The sequence below is a fragment of the Mesocricetus auratus genome, unplaced genomic scaffold (assembly GCF_017639785.1).
Source record: "Mesocricetus auratus isolate SY011 unplaced genomic scaffold, BCM_Maur_2.0 Super-Scaffold_100003, whole genome shotgun sequence".
Classification (NCBI taxonomy): Eukaryota; Metazoa; Chordata; class Mammalia; order Rodentia; family Cricetidae; genus Mesocricetus; species Mesocricetus auratus.
This window is the reverse complement of record NW_024429188.1, coordinates 64,828,283-64,847,241: the sequence shown is the minus strand read 5'-3', so window position 1 is coordinate 64,847,241 and position 18,959 is coordinate 64,828,283. Positions and strand designations below refer to the sequence as shown.

The window sequence follows — 18,959 nt, the reverse complement described above, 5'->3', positions numbered from 1 at the left end:
ACTTCCAGGTTTGGACGACCTTCCCTGTGTTGATTGGTCAACTTGTTGTTATGGCCCATAAGACCTCCCAAGGTGGTTGCTACACTCTGCACCTCACTGTTGTGCACTTGTCCATAAAGCACAGCCAGAGCCATAAAGCAAAGCTCTGCCAGCTAACTTCTGATGGTTCCTTGCAACGAGGATTGCACCCTGACCTCCTAGTGACCAGGACAGGAGCTGCTAAGTCATGCAAGCACATGTTAGCCTGTCATGGTTGCTAAAACTGTGACGTCTGCCGCGCGGCCTGTGTCCGAGAATGTGCAGAGGGTGTCGGGGATTGACAACACAGAGACTCGTTCAACGATATAAAGAAAACTTTAAACAGGCTCCAAAAAGGTTCAAGAAAACCTCCTAAGAAAGGCTCCCACCAGAGAAGCTTCTGCTCTCTCCTCTACCCTGGCTGGTTCTGCTCTGACCCAGAGGTGGATGTGTGTGGGTTTTTGAAGGTGTGGTTAGTCTTTGGACAAGGTCGAGGTCAGGGCGGTTTCCGTGGGAAGGCCTTTTCCAGGAACTTATTGTATCGTTTTTAGTAAACATGTTTTTACTAAACATTGTCTTACAGCTGCCTACTCCCAGGGAGAAGGGGAAGTGGGTCTCTGCTCAAGGTCTGGTGTTCCCACAATTCACCCCTTTTTATTTTCAAATGAGGCACTCCTGGCTTAGGTCAAGTAGGGTCACCCTCCCTTTCCCGTCTTTGGGGGACCTTGAACCCCTGTCTTAGGTGGGAGGGGTCTTCCCCACAGGTTGCCCGTCGTCGGAGACACCCCAACCTTAAATCATCTGTAACCAACCTTCATGGCTATTGGGATTGCCATGGGCTAAGCTAAGCAATACTTGGTTATGGATCTCTTGCCTCGGGAACAAGGCACGTTTGAGCTCGGCATAAAGCCAGAATGCCTACTGCCACTGCCACCATTTCCAGAACCCCCATTGACATAGCGCCTCTCCATCACCATACCCATCACCAGATCTGGGCCATAACATTCTACCAGCCTTCGTCTGTTACAAGGGTAACCTGCATGTGATTTACATTTACAATTTGATAAAGATTACAATCGTTCAAGATATGCTCAGGAAAGCATTTAGAAAGTGCACTTGCACAGATACATTAGGTACAATCATTGATGTTACACATGTAGCATTATGAAAAATATGAACAATAGGCTTGTTGCACTATCCACAGAGCACCAATTTGTTCCTGTGGTGATGCAGTTTGTTGATTTAACATCAGCTGATTATGCGACTTTAGTCAAAGTCTCCTTTTTGTCACATTAAGACAAGTTGCATTTCTCCATAAAAATACACTGGCCTAGGTGCGATTCTAGAAACAGGAACCATCAAGTCTGCCATTTCAAGTGACCATGTCCTGTTCAAATCTTGAAAAGAGGCTTTTGCCACTCAATCACAGTCCATACCAATGTCCAAATGCTTTAAATGGGTCCTTTTTTCTCTGTTGGCTTCACGATGAAAACTCATGGGTCCGGAAGGTTGATGCAACAGGTCTGTTGAGAAACTGGAAATCTCGAACTGACTATTTTCATTCTTTCGTGGGCTCTAGATTTGATGACATCAAGGGTCAGGAACACTGATTTAGGAGATCTCACTCAAACTGGCTTAGGTAGGCTCCCATGGTCTCAGGTCCAGTTTTTCTTTGCTCCATGCATCTCACTAAATGGTCTGACAGCTGCCGAAGCTTTATTCTTTTCCTGCAAGAAAACACAAACATGCCCTCAACCCCAAATTAGGGTCTTCTCCACTGTCTAGTGCATGGATGTCTCCATTTGACCTGAGCAATGGTTGCTCAAGTTCCATCATCCCAGAATCTGTCTGAAGCTCACTGGCATTCACATTATAAAATTTTTAAATGAGAAATGTATTATTTGATGAGTCATGTGGGGACTGGGGGCATTATTCCCCCTTTTTTATTTTCTAAAAAAATTTTTTTGAACTTTTGAAGCTGGACCATAACCATAGAAGGATTTGTCTACCCTCCTTGGTTATCTAGGTAAATTGGGATTACTACTTAGATTATTTGTAGATGCCCATTAAAAAGGACATATCCATTAAATATTTCCCAAAAACTTCTGAAAATCACTCAAAGATTGTAAACTATACTGTGTCCAAATAACTTTTGAAAATTATTTGAAGTCTGTGAGCAGTCTTTCCCAATCTAACCTGTAGAGCTCTCACTAGCTGACAAGGCCTCATTTGCATCTTAAATTTTTCTGTTAAAACATTAACAGACTGGCTGGATGTTCCTTTTGGCTATATATAAAGCAATCTAGGTAGCTTTTTAACTATTTTTGAAGGGATTTAAGTATCCTTTTAATCATATAAGCAGTTCACACTCACGCATTCACAATCACATTTCATACATACCGGTGTGGCGACACCATACATTCAGAACATACATGCATCTTTCAGTCATCCTTTTTCCCTAGGTCATGATTAGTCTGTTGCATTGAAGCTTCCTTAATTGAAATCTATGTAAAAGAACAACTCCAGCCAATCCTTGAACTAAAAGGGTTAAAAAGTCCTGTATGTTCTTTATCATTCCGCCATTTGAGCTACAGTCATGGGGTACAGCTGTACCTACTCCTTGTAACTCTGTAGATGCAAGATGGAGAGGCCAGGCTTTTGGCCAAAAGTTTTTAGAGATGACTCACAAAATAGAACTTAAATGTAAACAAAATTTTCCATTCCATATACCTTTGTCTTTTTCTTTTTCTGTACTTAATACCAGTACCTCTTTACTGTTACCAAAAATTTTTTTTGAGTCAGGGTTTCTCTGTATTGTTTGGAGGCTGTCCTGGAACTTGCATAAAGGTGTGTTGGGATTAAAGGCGTATGCCGCTGGGAATCTCTTGGATTCCCCTACTTCCTGACCCTGGTATCAGGCTTAGGAGGGGGAAACTCAGAATGTCTAGTTTCTGAATTTTTAATCTCATTGGCGGCAGCCGCTTCCAATGTATTATTGGTGTTATAAAAATTGATGAACAGGGAGCTGGAATGACTAACTGGCATTAATATGGAGGGGGGGAATCCTCACCAACGCCCATATTTCCCTTACCTGAGTGTTCAGCAATGGTTGGATCATCTTTATCATGGTGAGCATTCCTAGTATCTGGAGTAGTATTGGGGTCAACATGCCTGATACACCGTTCAGGGACCCAAATGGGCTTCTCACTTCCTGGAGGGAAAACACAAACAGCCCCTCGGACCCTAGCTAGTAGCAGAGTGGGTGGCTGCCATTTTCCTGTGATCAAATCCTTCCATCTGACCCATTCCAAGGACTGGGAGGGTTTGTTCCAATGTCTCTCCATAGCAGACAAATTATTACGGTCTATGGTCAAAAAATTTAAAATGTAAAGTATGGTGGATAACTGAATATTGGGGGAGGTAGCATACTCCCCCTTTTTTATTTTCTTAAAATACTGTTTGAGAGTGGCATGGGTGCGCTCCACAATAGCCTGTCCCGTGGGGTTGTGAGGAATACCAAAAGAATGGACAATGTGATGTTCCCTGCAAAAGGCAGCAAAGCGATTGCTGGCATAGGTAGGACCATTGTCGGTTTTTAGGGCATCGGGTACACCCATGTAGGCAAAGGCCTGTAGGCAATGAGAAATAACATCTTTAATCTTCTCTCCTGAGTGGAGAGAGGCAAAAATCGATTTAGAATACGTATCCATCAAGACATGCATGTATTTTAATTTCCCTGCCTGCGGCAGGTGAGTGACATCCATTTGCCAGAGATGGTTGGCCCTGAGGCCCCGGGGATTTACCCCCTCATTGGGAGAATTATGATAAGGGGCACAATCAGGGCACTGAGAGGTAATCTGTGTAGCTATGGATAAGGGGCACCCAGTGTGAAATTTAATGGAGCGGGCATTTAGATGATACCTCTCATGGAGCTGGTGGGCCAGCTGTTCCTGAGTAAATAAGACCCTAGGGCGGGTCAAGGAGTCAGCAATTTCATTGCCCTGGGCAAGGGGTCTTGGAAGGTTAGTATGTGCACGAATAAATCCCACATACGCAGGGTGGATGCGCTGCCAAATAAGATGTTGGAGCTGAACTAATAAGGAACGAACCTGGGAGGTTGGAAGAACATATGGAGAAGTTTCTAAAGGTCTAACAATGTTGGCAACATAAACACTATCAGTATATAAATTAAAGGGCTCTCCCTCAAACATTTGGAAAGCCATCAAGCAAGCAAACAACTCGGCGGCTTGTGCTGGCATCTGCCCTATGGGTACCCTCTTCTGCACCTGAGAAGAAACCACCACCGTGAAACCCTTGGAGGAGCCGTCTGTAAAGACTGAGTGAGCTCCAACTAGAGGGTTCTCCTTTAAAATCTTGGGAAAGATCACAGGGTGTTGTTTAAAAAATACATCAAGGGGCTACTGGGATAATGGTTATCAAACTGGGTGCCTGTAGATGTAATAAACAGGGTCCACCCATCATGGAAGATCTGTAGATGTTCCACCTCTTCCTTACCATAAGGAAGGGTAATTTTATCAGGACTCTTTCCAAAGGTTTGAATGCTAAACTTGTGTGCCTTCCACAACAATTGTAAAATGAGATCATAGTAAGGGGTCACTACCTCCTTAGGGGAGGCTGACAAATGTATCCAATAAATAGGACCCGTCTGCCAAAACGCCGCAGTGGGCGAAAAGCTAGATGAAAGTACAACCAGAACAAGGGGCTGCCCATAATCTATACGCCAAATGTGGGCTTGCTCTATACTTCTTAACAACAATTGTAGGGCTTCCCTGGCCTCTGGGGTAATCTGTCTAGGGGAAGTTGGAACAGGATCCCCAGGAAGAATATCATAAAGCGCTTTAAGAGCCCCTGTTTTAATAGAAAGAGAAGGGCGAAACCATTGCACCTCTCCCAAAAATCTCTGCCAATCATGAAGTGTTTTTAAATTTGAACAATCGATCTGGAGTCTTTGTGGCCGGAGGCCAGTTTGTTGAATTTGATGACCCAAATAAGTATAAGGGGGTCTCTTTTGGATCTTTTCAGGAGCCAAAATAAATCCTCGGGCCTCCAGAAGCTCCTGTAGCTCTGCAAAGGCTATGTAAGATTTTCTTTCTTCAGCCACAGCCAAAAGAATATCATCCATGTAGTGGATAATGTAAAGATCAGGGAACTTATGTCTGAGGGGATCTAAACAGGCAGCTACATAAATCTGGCATATAGTTTGACTATTAGCCATCCCTTGGGGGAGCACCACCCATTGGAAGCGAAGGGCAGGCTCCCTAAAGTTAATCACAGGAAGGCTAAACGCAAACCGAGGACTATCTTGAGAATGCAAGGGAATAGAAAAGAAGCAATCCTTCAAGTCAATGACAATCAAATGCCAGTCTCTAGGAATGGCCACAGGCATGGGCATGCCAGGCTGCAGAGCCCCCATAGGTTGCATGGTCGCATTCACGGCCCTCAAGTCTTGTAGTAACCTCCATTTCCCTGAAGATTTTTTATTACAAATATAGGGGTATTCCAAGGGGATGTCGAAGGAACCAAATGACTTGTCTCCAATTGTTCTTGAACTAGCTGGTGAGCCGCCCTTAGTTTCTCCGCTGGTAAGGGCCACTGTTCCACCCATACCGGATCACCTGATAGCCATGTGATGGGTATGGGGGCTGGCGGAGCAACAGTGACCCTCATCAAAAATGGCCAAAACCCTTCCTATCCCCTGGGGCCCTGGTCTCCACAGGTAGGGATGCCACAGGGCAAACCTCTCCCTGTTCTAGTTTACCTAGTTCCCTCCCCGGGCTCCAGCCCCTCCCTTGTGTCATCTGGGGGCCCCTGCTTTTGGACTTGGGTGCCTGGGTGGTGAGGACCACTCCCATTTCTTGCATGACGTCCCATCCCCAGAGGTTAATAGGGAGGCCAGGCAAAACATATGGCTGGAAAAGCCCTGTGTGGCCCTCAGAGTCTTGCCACTTTAGGATTCTGAGGTTTTTTGGGGGCACAGCCTGTCCTATTCCCTGTAGGGTCACTGTCCCTTCCTCTTTCAGGCCAGGCGGGGGGCCAGAATTTATCTGAGAGGACAGAAAAATCTGCTCCAGAATCTAAGACGCCCCTAAAGACTTGCCTTCTATCTTTAATGTAAGCTGGGGGCGGTTTTCCATAGTGGCTACCCAAAATGCTGCCGGGCCGGTACTTCCAAAACCTTGGTTGCCCCTTTTCTCTTTAATTTTTCTAGCCTCACAAGGAGCTGTAGGGAGGAGGAGTATCTGAGCAATCCGTTCTCCTGCAGGGATGGCAACATCCCCACTGCCCACTGATGTCATTATTTTAATCTCCCCCTCACTATCCTGGTCTATAACACCGGGGTGTACCTGGATGCCTCGAAGAATAGTACTGGACCGTCCCAAGAGTAGTCCGACCATGCCTTGGGGCAACGGCCCATGCACCCCAGTAGGGAGGGCCTGGATTCCCATTTCCGGTGTTAGGATTGCCCGGGCAGAGGGAGCGAGGTCCAATCCTGCACTCCCTGAGGTGGCTCTAAGGAGGTCTGAGATATGAAGGGGTTGCTCTGGGGGAGAAAATGAGTCCTGCCACTGCCCAGAGCAGGGGTCATTGCCCCGTACACATTGGTTTTGGGGCCCTGGGGTGGGGCCCTCCTCCCGTTTCCCTGATTATTATTAGCAGGAAGGAAATTTCCCTCCCGGTCAGTTTTAGAGTAGCAGTTATTGGCCCAATGATGTCTCCTTCGACAACGGGGGCATAAACCAGGTCTCTTGAGACCCGTAGTACTATTTTGAGGGCGCTCTCTACGGAAGTGTTCCTCTCTACCACAGCTGAAACATGTTTTTCTCCCTCCCAGAGTAGGTCTTTCTTTCCCCACTTGGGGCCGAATAGCAGCAGCTAACACTTGGCCCTGGATGAAGTTCCCATCAATGTCCCTACAGATCCGGATATAGTCATTTAGACTTTTATTGCGATAGGGGCGAAAGGCTTCCTTACAATATTTATTTGCATTTTCAAATGCCATCTGCTTTATGACTGGCATCGCAGGCCCAATGCCCCCAAATATTCTTTCTGCTACCTGACTGAGATGGTCTACAAAGTCTTGAAAAGGTTCGGAGGGTCCTTGAAGGACTTTGGACAGATGATCCCCTCCTTCCTTGGAAGGCAATGCTTTCCAAGCCCCTTGGGCCACTGCTGCCACTTGGGCATAGACTGTGATGTCATATTGCATTTGTTGCTGAATGGTGGCATATTGACCACTCCCGGTAAGCATCTCCACATTTCTCTGGGGCTGTCCGGCCTGTGCATTTCTTTGGGCTGTCTGGCTGCATCTTTCCTGAAACTCACCTCTCCAAATCAAATAATCTCCCCCCGACAGAGCTGCTCTGCAAACCTGCTGCCAATTGCCAGGTGTCAAATTAAGAGACGCAAAAGATTCCATTAAGGAAAGTGTAAAGGGAGCCTGTGCTCCATAATTTAAAGTTGCCTCTTTAAGTTGTTTTATATCCTTAAAATTTAAAGGGTTATGACGCCGAATGACCTGTCCAGAATTGTTCAGATCTGGAACTTCCATTACTGGGGCCACCACCGGGCAGCATTGGACCCCTCCTCTGGGTCTTCCCTCCAGGTCTGAGAAGGACTTGGTTATCTCATAGGAGGAGTCCCTTTTTTTCAGAGTACAGGGAAGGGTTTCTCTCCCTGTCCTGTCTTTCCTTAATTCGAATCTTTTTTAGTTCTTTTTTAAGGGCCGTGATCTCAGCAAGTCACATTTCAGACTGTGACAAGTCTGAGTCTGAGCTACTTCCATTTTCTAGGTCTGATAGAGAAGGATATAACTGATTCTGACTGGAGCCCTTTTTTTGGGTTTTGCCCGGAGACCTCTACCCATTTTTTTGTTGTTACTAAGAGACTCCCCCTCATCCTCACTAACAATGGAGCCTCTAGTTTCAGTCACGGTCTCTTCCTCACTCTCTTCCCCTGAACTCAAGGAGGCTTGAGTTTCCGTCTCTTGTAACTCTAAAAAAGCCTCTTTTGTGTCCCGAACTACCTGGCGGTGATGAACCTTATCTGTCAAAAGTGCTCCCCTCACTAATCTCCATAAGGAGAATGTCATAGGGGGCAAGGACTCAGATCCCTCTTTTCGTAAAAGTCTATGAAGATCACGGCGAACCTCCTCCCAATCTGGAATATTTAAGCTTCCCCCAGTAATGAACCATGGACTGGCTCGTTCGATGGATTTTAGAAAGCCTTCTAGGGTTTTAGACTTGACTGCAGTCCCATGTTCTTTAAGTAACTTTTATAGTTGATACTGTAATGATTCTAGCTTCCTGGAACTATTCCCCAAGTTTCTTAACCCCGTCCACTTACCTCGCTTTCACGATCTCAGTGGGACCTCCAATTGTCACGTCTGCGGCGCGGCCTGTGTCCGAGAACATGTGGAGGGTGTCAGGGATTGACAACACAGAGACTCGTTCAACGATATAAAGAAAACTTTAAACAGGCTCCAAAAAGGTTCAAGAAAACCTCCTAAGAAAGGCTCCCACCAGAGAAGCTTCTGCTCTCTCCTCCCCCCTGGCTGGTTCTGCTCTGACCCAGAGGTGGATGTGTGTGGGTTTTTGAAGGTGTGGTTAGTCTTTGGACAAGGTCGAGGTCAGGGCGGTTTCCATGGGAAGGCCTTTTCCGGGAACTTATTGTATCGTTTTTAGTAAACATGTTTTTACTAAACATTGTCTTACAGCTGCCTACTCCCAGGCAGAAGGGGAAGTGGGTCTCTGCTCAAGGTCTGGTGTTCCCACAAAAACAGGAAGACTGGTCACAACATTCCCTCCTTCTCGAAGTACCCATGACAGGACTCAGTCCTAAGTCCTGCTTGTTAGGGGCTCAAAGGGTTGTTAATAATCCCTGCCATTAACTGACAGATTTTTCTCCAGGGAGTTACATTTGTATCTATTGTCATATTGCCCTCTATGTAAGGGTGATGCATTCTTTTCATGCTACTTCCTGCTGATTTTGGGACGAAGTTAGGGGAACAAAGAAGGTTGAAATGCTAGTCAAAAGCAAAACGGGAATTCATGCCATGGGGTACCTTTCAGGAGCAGGTGGTTGGCAGACTCTGTTGAAGAGACAGGGGGTGTTCACATCAGCTGAACTGGTTCATATCCACAGCAAGTCCAGTCCTTGCAGTCTTTAGGATCATGCTGTGGTCAGCAACTGATGCTCAGATGCATCTGCCAGGAGCAGAAATCTGTTTAAGATATGTTTAAACTGGGAACAGAAATTGAAACTTAAGTATTTAACTGAAACTCTTAGACCTGTAGTTTTAGTGATCAGGAAGGGCAGGAGTTCCAAGACCAGGGATGAAAATCCCATCCTCAGGAACAGACAGGTGGGATAACATAGGCTGTACTTAACTGGAGTCCTTTTGACCTGGGAAAAGTGGATCCAAGCTGTATGACTTTGGATCCCGTGAAGCCTATGTAAGTTTTATTTTACAGAAGGACATGACATAAAGGTTGTAGACATATAAGCATTATCAATCTGTACTAAATTCCACATTGTAGAAAAAGCAGATATCTGTATTTTTGAGTCCTAGCAAAAACTACAGATTTTGGGCTAGAAGTGTACATTTATCTTCCATCCAGATAGCCAGGTATGGATTGGACAGAGGTGCCTTTGTCCTGATGAAAAGCCCTTTAAGTTTATAATTCGGTCACAACCAAGATAAACCTAAAAACCTTGAGCTTGTGATTGAACAGCAGATCTTAGATGTTTATATTTTCTGATCCTTATTGATGAGCCATATTAAGGCTTATAGAAATAAAATAAGCTGACTATAGTCTTGTGGATTTGGCTGCCTGACGTTGTCAAGCTGACAACCATTAATACTTTCAGAGATCTGAGAAAGATAAATTTTATACAGTTTCCGAATCTATTAAAAAGTGACAGGTACCAGTCCATATACAGCCATACCCAAGTTTTCTCCACTAGCATTGGAGATACGAGTATCAAAGAACAACATCAATCTTTGCCAGGCCTGTAAGGTAAGAGTTTTCTCTCTCTCTGTGAAAGAGGCACATGGAAAAGACAGACCTTGTTTTGTCTAGTCAAGGGGGGAGCAATCAATTTTCCAGTGTCCAGCAGCTTTGTCCATAGTCTGGGCCAGGTCCTGGCAGGCAGGTGTTGCATCTGAGCATCTCACTCACTGGTCGGCATCCTCAAGTTCCAGGTTCAGGAAAAGGGGTGCCTCATAATCTTCTTTGGAGACTTTGGGTTACTCTCAGGATCTGGCATTCTGTCTGATATTATAAACTTCTAAATTAATATTTTAAATGCCATGTTCTTCAGGCCTCTGAAACAATAGAGGTTTGTCTGCCTTAGGTCTAACTGTTCAAAACATAAACTCTATTAACTTGTATTTTTTAACTTCTTACATTAAGTTAGAAGCTTTTATAAAACTAGAGCTTCACACTGTCAGGGTTCGCTTTACAAACAATGATTTTAAATTGAAGCTCTTTAAGTATAAACGTTAACAATAAAACATTTTAAAAGTATAAACATATTATAACCTTATAAGTTTAAACAGTTCTTAAAAAGAAATTTAAAATCCCTTAATGTCTTTTTTGTAATATTGAAAATCAAAATACACTCTAGGCCTTTAAAACCATTATTATCTGGGTGACTGTTAAATTACAATGGTTAGCATTACTGTGTATAGAAGCATTAACATTTTAAATCTTAATTAAAAAATACTTATTCATAGGACAGTACCTCATAACTTTCATGTGGTCACCTTTAGTCAAGATGGTGGTTTAAGCAAAATGACTACCAGGCTAGCTTGCCATGTAACTGACTACAAAATGGTGGTGACTTGCACCATTTTTGTTAAAGCTCTATTCATGTAACAAAACTTAGATGATGCTAAAAAACAGAACTTTTTAAGAAAACACAAGCATACATAATTTTCTTTTGAGAAATAAACAGAACTTTTTAAACAGAATTAACTTTATATGATCAAATTTTTAACCTATAGTACCAATTTTTAAAGTTTAGTATTTGTAGATACAAAAACCTACAGCAAACAGTTTACATTTTTTTTCTTTCCTCCTGTGGTTATGATAACTTCAAGGCAGTTCAGTTTCTGCGTAAAGACTGGATCTGGCCAAATGGCTTACCTGACCCCGGTGCTGTGTGCATGGGCAGGGAGCTCTGGCAGAGGGGGAAGCTGGCTCCTTTGCCAGCCTGGCATGTGCATGGAGCAGAGAGAGAGAAAGAGATCCCCATCCTCACAACCTGCACACCTCACAGGCAGGCAGGTGAGGATGGAGAGAGAACCAGCACAGGCCATGCTCAGCTGTGAGGGCTGCTGCAGCAGTTGGAGTTCAGAACAGCCACCCCACTGTGTGCACAGGCACAGGAGACCCTGCTACTGCATGCTCTAACCCATGCCACATGCAATGTGTGCGGGCAGGTAAGGACAGAAAGAGAGAGAGATAAGATGGGACAGTATCTGGCTGGTCTTGGCAAAAGCCCGTGGCTGCAGGACCAATCTATCAGAAAAGCACCCAGCCAGAATTCAGAGTAGCATCTGTTCCACCGGAACTCTTGGGTGCCAGAGTCAGGACAAAGGTTTAACCGCACATTACAAATAGACTAGACAGACTAGGGCCCACTTCATAATCTACATAATCTTGCAAGAACCTTCAGTCAGATGGGGTGATTCAGTCTCCTGACCAAGACTCCTTCCTACAGACTGGGCGACGCTGGGCCCCTTTTTCCTTGAGGCCCCTTTTTACAGACTGGGGGTCTCTGGACCCCTTTTCCATGAGTCCTCTTCATTAGGTCACCCTATTACATAACTGCAGAGGTTGGCTGCCACCCAAACCTCTGCCATGAGTGAGAGGGAACACCTAATTCCTTGTAGGCCTACTTACAGATCTAGCTAGCATACCCAACAGAAACACAAAATTACAAAAACTGACACAAAACATGCAGCTCAGGATCTGCTAAGCTATCACAACAGATGACAGAACTAGCAGACTGAGGATCACAGCAAATCAGATAACAAACCTGCCCAGGCCAGTCAGTCTCCCAATCAGCTGGAGATGAAAACCCATAGCCCACCCAGCCTCTCCAGGACACATTGGTGAAACCAACTCCAATCCATTGGGTCCTCTGAACCACAAGCAGAGTGCAGGCTTTACAGAAACCAGAGCTTAAACAACCAGAAACAAAGATCAAAGTTTCAAGAGCCAGAGACAGAAAGCAGAACTTGAAAGACTTGCCCAGTTGAAAACAGAAAATTACCTGACATGACGCCACGTGACTCAGCGAAAAGGGGTGTCATGGTGGACTTTGGGAATACCGGGAGAGAACCCAAATGTTGTGCCCAAATTCTGAACACCAAAATCACCAAGAGGCCCATTTCGAAGCAAAAACAAAGAGTCTTTTATTGTAGTTATTTAACGAGCTAACCCGTTAGCTCGGGCCCTAACCCGAGACACCATGGCTGAGGGCTGGAGAAAGACCGACTTTCAATTTTTTAAATTACAGTTAATGAAGCTAGAGCACTATTCATATCCACATATGAACAAAAGATATATATTAGGATATATAGTCATGGACTATTTGAAATATCAAAATTTATGAGGTAGACTATGAATAAAATAGAAATTGACACTTTTTAATTATCAGAGAGTAACATTATTGATCATTACTGACTAATTATCTTCACTAACTCAATCCCTCTCCTGTCTACCAATCCCAACATAATGTAAATGATCTAATATGGAGGATGGAATTGCCACAGTACTTGGAGCTTCTTATCTCATTCTTACAAAATTTTGGTAACTTTTTTTTAACCCCACACCAGGCATTGTTCTTGAAATCTAAAACAAAACAACACAAAACCCCTTCCTTTGTGAAATTTGCCTTTAAATGAATCTTGGCAAATTCCTTTTCCCTTCTTTCCTCCTTCCCTTCCTCCCACCCCATCCCTCTCCTGTGTGTGTGTGTGCGCGCACGTGTGTGTGCGTGTGTGTGATTTGAACTAGAATTTTTGTTTCATAGCTTATGACAGTTAGGATACTTTGAAAAACTCTCTAATATAATTTACTTCAAAAGCACCATGAAGTCATGACTAAGGTGGGAGTAAGCCCTGTTGGTCTTATGATATCTAGTAATTTCAGACAATCAGGCATGTACAAAAACAGCCTGTATTCTGCAGTTGCACATTAGACCTAGTCTCTTGCTTGTGATTGTTGCTATCTGCAGTAATAACAAATAGCATGGTGCTAACTATGTACTACACATAAAAACTCACGTATTGTTAATAATCACTTTACAACACAGATATTAAATTCTCATCCTAAAAATTATAAAACTAGCCAGGTATGGTGGTACACGCCTTTACTCCAGTCACTCAAGAGGCAAAGGCAGGCAGATCTATGTGAGTTTCAGGTCAGTCTCATATACATAGTGAGTTCTAGATCAAGCAAGGCTATATAGTAAGATCCTGTATCAAACAAAACAAAACAAAAAGATTAGCAAAGAAAGAATATACAATGTAAGTTACCAGAATTTTTCAAAGATGGTGGGGAATTGAGATTCAAATTTCTATAAAGAGGTTGTGCTTTTAATACAAAAGTGTTTCTCTGTGGTCTCTAAGGACACTATTAACAAAAAATTCTAAAGAAATCCTGCAACATTCAGAATAGCAGCAATTTTCCCTTACAATATTTAGGAGAGTGTGTTTTGAATGATAAATAGCCCCCATAGGCTCATGAGTTTGAACACTGGGTCCCCTGGTTGGTGGCATTGTCTGGCAAGATTATGGAAGCTCTCTTAAGTGGAGTCTTTCTAAAGGAAGGCCATTTCTGAAGACAGTTTTTCAGCTTTTGAATCTTGTCTGGGTTCCACTCTCCCTACTTCCTGTGTGCAGATACACAGATAGCTTCCTCCTGCTACCACTATGCCTTTCCTGGCTGTCATCATGTTTACCCAGCCATGTTGGACTCTAAATCCCTGTATCTGTAAGTAAATTAAATCTTTTTCCTCTATGTGCTTTTTCCCCAGGGTATATTGTCATGACAACAGGAAACTAGGGCAGTGAACCTTTTTGAATAGTTAACAAAATATCCATCACTACTTCCACTGATGCTTTGTCTTCCAACTAAAACCACTAAATTTATCCTTAGCTAAACTTCCTCATAGAAACATTAAACTTTTCATCCTTTCCTTTTCATCTCATTCTTTCATTATTTTCCTTTGTAAAATTTTCCTTATACTTTTGGATGTGTGCTGTTTTCTTTCTAGTTATTTCACCCCCAACTCATAGAAATAACTTTTTTCCAAAATGATGAAATAAGGCTTTTTCTGTCACAGCAGTTTTCACGTATCTTTGTTTTTTTCTTTTATTGTAATTGGTTCAAAGTTTTAAGTTCAATCATAAAATCACATTCACTATTACTTAATATGCTCAAAGAAATTCATCATTCTGATTGTGATCAAACACTATGAATGAATTATATTCAGAGGACAGTGTCAAATTGTTTTTTTACACATTTCACTTTTCAAAATAGCATTGTGGACCAGGTTTACTGAATTTCAAACTTCAATTGTCTTTTATTCTTTGCTGAAAATGGTAATGCTCATTTAAGGCCAACAAAAATATTTTGCATTTTGTATCGTTTAATGATAATGCCACATAAACACTTGGTTTTACATTGAGTAGTAGAGTGGCAGGGGAGATGGCACAGTGTTTAAGAGTGTATATCAAGCCTGGTGGCTTTCTGAGTTCAAGACCAGTCTGTTCTAGGACAGGCTGCAAAGCTACAGAGAAACCTTTCATGAAAAACCAAAACAAAAAAGGGTGTATACTAATCTTCCAGAGAAACTGACTTTGGTTCCCTGCATTCACATTCGTATCGGGTGGCTGTAATTCAAGTTCCAGGGATTTTGTCCACCTGTGGCCTTTATATACATCTTGACTCATATACATATATCAATGCACACACATATTAAGTATATGTATTTTAAGATAAAAATATATGTTAAATGAAAAGAAAATAACTTAAGTGTTGTGCCCAGTCCATGGGACCCCCAACAAAAGCAACAAGAAGCAGATTCAGAATGCACAAATGAAAAGTTTTTTTATTGAATCCTTGAATACAAACCCTGGCAGGGACCTTGTCCATCAAGTTGGCACACCAGCTTCAGAGAAGGCCCCGAGTTTCAATTGCAGGGGTTGTATAAAGCAAAAACTAAAAAGTTAACCATGCCGTTAAGCAAGATTAAGCAATGGTTACAGGACCACAAGTTAGTTACTCATATATTTTGGGGGTTTAGGAGAGTTCCTAAAACTTTATCACCTGGACCAGGTGTGTCCATATAAACCAGCCAGGTTGCCTGTGATTTTTATCTCTTTTTTTTTCTTCAATCTCTATTATAGAGCTATATTCCTGAAAACAGCTTGGTATTGACACAAACCAGACAATTAGACCAATAGAATCAATTGACAACCCTGATACTAAATCCACACACTTTTGAACACTTGATTTGTGATAAAGAACCTAATATACATTGGAAAAAAAGACAGCATCTTCAACAAATGGCACTGGCATGACTGGATATTGGCATGCAGAAGACTGCAGATAAATCCATGCCTATCACCTTGCACAAAACTAAGTTTAAATGGATCAAAGACCTCAACATAAATCCAGCCACACTGAAACTCTTAGAAGAGAAAGTGGGAGGTACCCTTGAATGAATTGGTATAGGAGACCTCTTCCTGAACATAACACCAGAAGCACAGACACTGATATTGACAATTAATAAATGGGAACTCATGAAACTCAGAAGTGTCTGTAAGGCAAAGGACACAGTCAACAAGACAAAGAGGCAGCCCACGGAATGAGAAAAGATGTTCATTAACCACATATAATGTGTAGTCTTCCCCACCAATCGCCTGGGTCCTGCCACAGTTGTAGTCCCCAAATAACACACAAGATACTGCATTAACTATGATGCTGTTGGAAGTTTGCTTGGTTTCTTACTGGCTAGCTCTGACTTAAGTATTTAACCCATAATTGTTAATCCAAGCACTTATCTTACCAGAGAAAAGGGTCCGGACCTCTTATGCCTTTGGTGGCCTACATTGTGTCTGTCTGTGCCTCTCTTTCCCAGAATCCTCCTCAACTCCTAGTCCTAACTATATTGCTTCCCTATTGGCCAACAGTGCTTTATTTAACAACCAATATGAGAAGCACATACACAGAAGGACTTCTCCCATCAACCCCACATTTGGCAGAGGGCTGATCTCAGAAAATTTACAAAGAACTCAAGAAGCAAGTCTCCAAAACAGCAAAGGAACCACTTTGGAAATAAGTATGGAGATTCCTCAGAAAAATGGGAATCAGTCTACCACAAGATCCAGAAATTCCACTATTAGGAATATACCCAAAAGATGCACATTCATACAATAAGAACATCTGTTCCACTCTCTTTATAGCAGCATTATTTGTAATAGCTCAAACCTGGAAGCAACCTAGATGCCCATCAACTGAAGAGTGGATAGAGAAAATGTGGCACATTTACACAATGGAGTACTACTCAGTGGAAAAAAAAACAAACAAAAAACAATGGAATTTCGAAATTTGTCAGCAAATGGATGGCACTAGAAGAAACCATCCTGAATGAGGTAACCCAGTCACAAAAAGACAAACATGGTATGTAGTCACTCATATATGGATTTTAGACATGTAACAGGGGATTGCCAGCCTACAATACCAGTCAGAGAATCTGGAAAACAGGGAGGACCCTAAGAGAGATATTCATGGTAAGCCAGAGAAGGAGAGCAGTACAGAATCTTCTTATGGGACTGGGAGCAAGGGGGTAGGTGGGAGGAATCTGGGAGAAAGAGAATGGGTGAAAAGTAGGAGAGAGGAGGGCATGGGTGAGCAGGAAATTTGAGTTGGGGGAAGAATAGAGGAGAGAAGGATGAAAGATACCATAATAGATGGAGTCATTATAGGTTTGAAGAAAGATCTGGCACTAGTGATATGTCCAGAGGCCTACAAGGATGATACCACCTGGCAATCTAACCAATAGTGGAGAGGCTGTATTAAATGCCCTTCCCTGATAACATGATTGATGACTTCCTTGTGTGCCACTATAGAGCTTTCATCCAGTGACTGAAGGAAGCAGAGGCAGACACCCACAGCTAAACACTGAAATAAACTCCTGGAACCCAGTTTCTCAGAGGGAGGAGTGATGAGCAAAAGGGTTAAGACTTGGAGGGGGAACCCAAAGAAACAGCTGACCTGAACAATGGGGAGCCCATAGATCCCAGACTGATGACTTTGAGGCCAGCATGGGACTGATCCAGACTCCCTGAATATGGGTGTCAATGAGGAGGGCTCATCATTCTTTGGGGCCTAGGGCAGTAGATCAGCAATTATCCCTGTCATCTAGATGGACTTTGGGAGCCCATTCCACTTGGAGGGATGCTGTCTCTACCTGGAAACAGGGGGGAGGGCCTAGGCCCTGCCCTGCATCATATGACATACTTTTGAGATTCCTACATGAAGTGCCTGACCCTCCTTGGTGAGTAGAGTGGGTATTGGGGGAGGTGTTGGCTGAGGGTTGAAGTGGGCAGGAGAGGAAGGGAGGGAGAGCCAGCTGGGATTGACATGTGAAGCAAACTTGTTTCTAATTTTAATTAAATAAAAAAAGAGGAAAAAAACAACAAAGTGCTGAGCTGTTCCTGAGGCTGCTGCTGCTACAGCTGCAGTGAAGTGCCTGAGCCCGAGCAGAGGCCTACAAGAGGGACAAGGAGGAGGCAGTGGAAGAGTCCTGGGCCGCGGAGTTGTCAGTATTTAAACAGAGCATGCCATGCCTGAGTACAAGCTTGTGGTCCTTGCTTTATGAGGCACGGGGAAGTCTGCTTTGACAGTTAAGATGTTCAGTGAAGTTTTGCTGAAAAATATGACCCAAGGATAGAAGATTACTACAGAAAGCAAGTCGAAGGCGATTGCCAACAACATATGCTGGAAATCCTGGATACTGACAGGAACAGAGCAATTTACGGCAATGAGGGATTTGTACATGAAGAATGGCCAAGGGTTTGCACTAGTTTATTCAATTACAGCTCAGTCTACGTTTAATGACTTACAGGACTCGAGAGAGCAGATTTAACGTATTAAAGACACAGAAGAAGTTCCAATGATTTTGGTTGGCAATAAATGTGACCTGGAAGATGAGCGGGTGTTGGCAAAGAACAAGTTTAGAATTTAGTAAGACAGTGGTATAACTGTGCCTTTTTAGAATCCTCTGCACAGTCAAAGATCAATGTTAATGAGATATTTTATGACCTTTTCAGACAGACAAATAGAAAAAACACCAGTGGAAAAACAGAAACCTAAAAAGAAATCATGTCTGCTGCTATAGACTTGCAGTCCATAGCAGCTCTGAGCCAGATTACAGAAATGAAGGACTGTTGCCTAATTGGAAAGTGCCAGCATTCCAGACTTCAAAAAATAAATCTGAAGAGGATTCTCCTGTTTTATATATTATGTGAAGAATTTAGATCTTATATTGGTTTGTACAAGTTCCCTGGAGAAAAGGTTGCTCTGTGTATATCTCCTGGAAATAAGACAGTATTTCTCCTTTGTAACAGCAGTGATAACATATGTGAAATAACATACTTGACTCTAATACGATTATACAGAAGAGCATGGATACATTTCAAATGTTAGAGATTACTACTATTATCAAATGATTTCATATTGACCTTTTTATCATGACCCCTCCCTATCAAGCACTAAAAATCTGAACCACCATACTTTATATCTGTAATGATATAGATTATGAAATCTCCCCTTAAACTCCTTTCTTCAGGTAACATTTTTGAGTCATTGAATTCATTTTATATTTAAAACTTATGAAAATAT

At 42.8% G+C, this 18,959-nt stretch overlaps 1 pseudogene; it reads left to right on the top strand.

The window, feature by feature from the left end:
• Nucleotides 1-17,901: 17,901 nt before the first annotated feature.
• Nucleotides 17,902-18,456, top strand: LOC110341315 (annotated as a pseudogene).
• The last annotated feature ends 503 nt before the right edge of the window (nucleotides 18,457-18,959 follow it).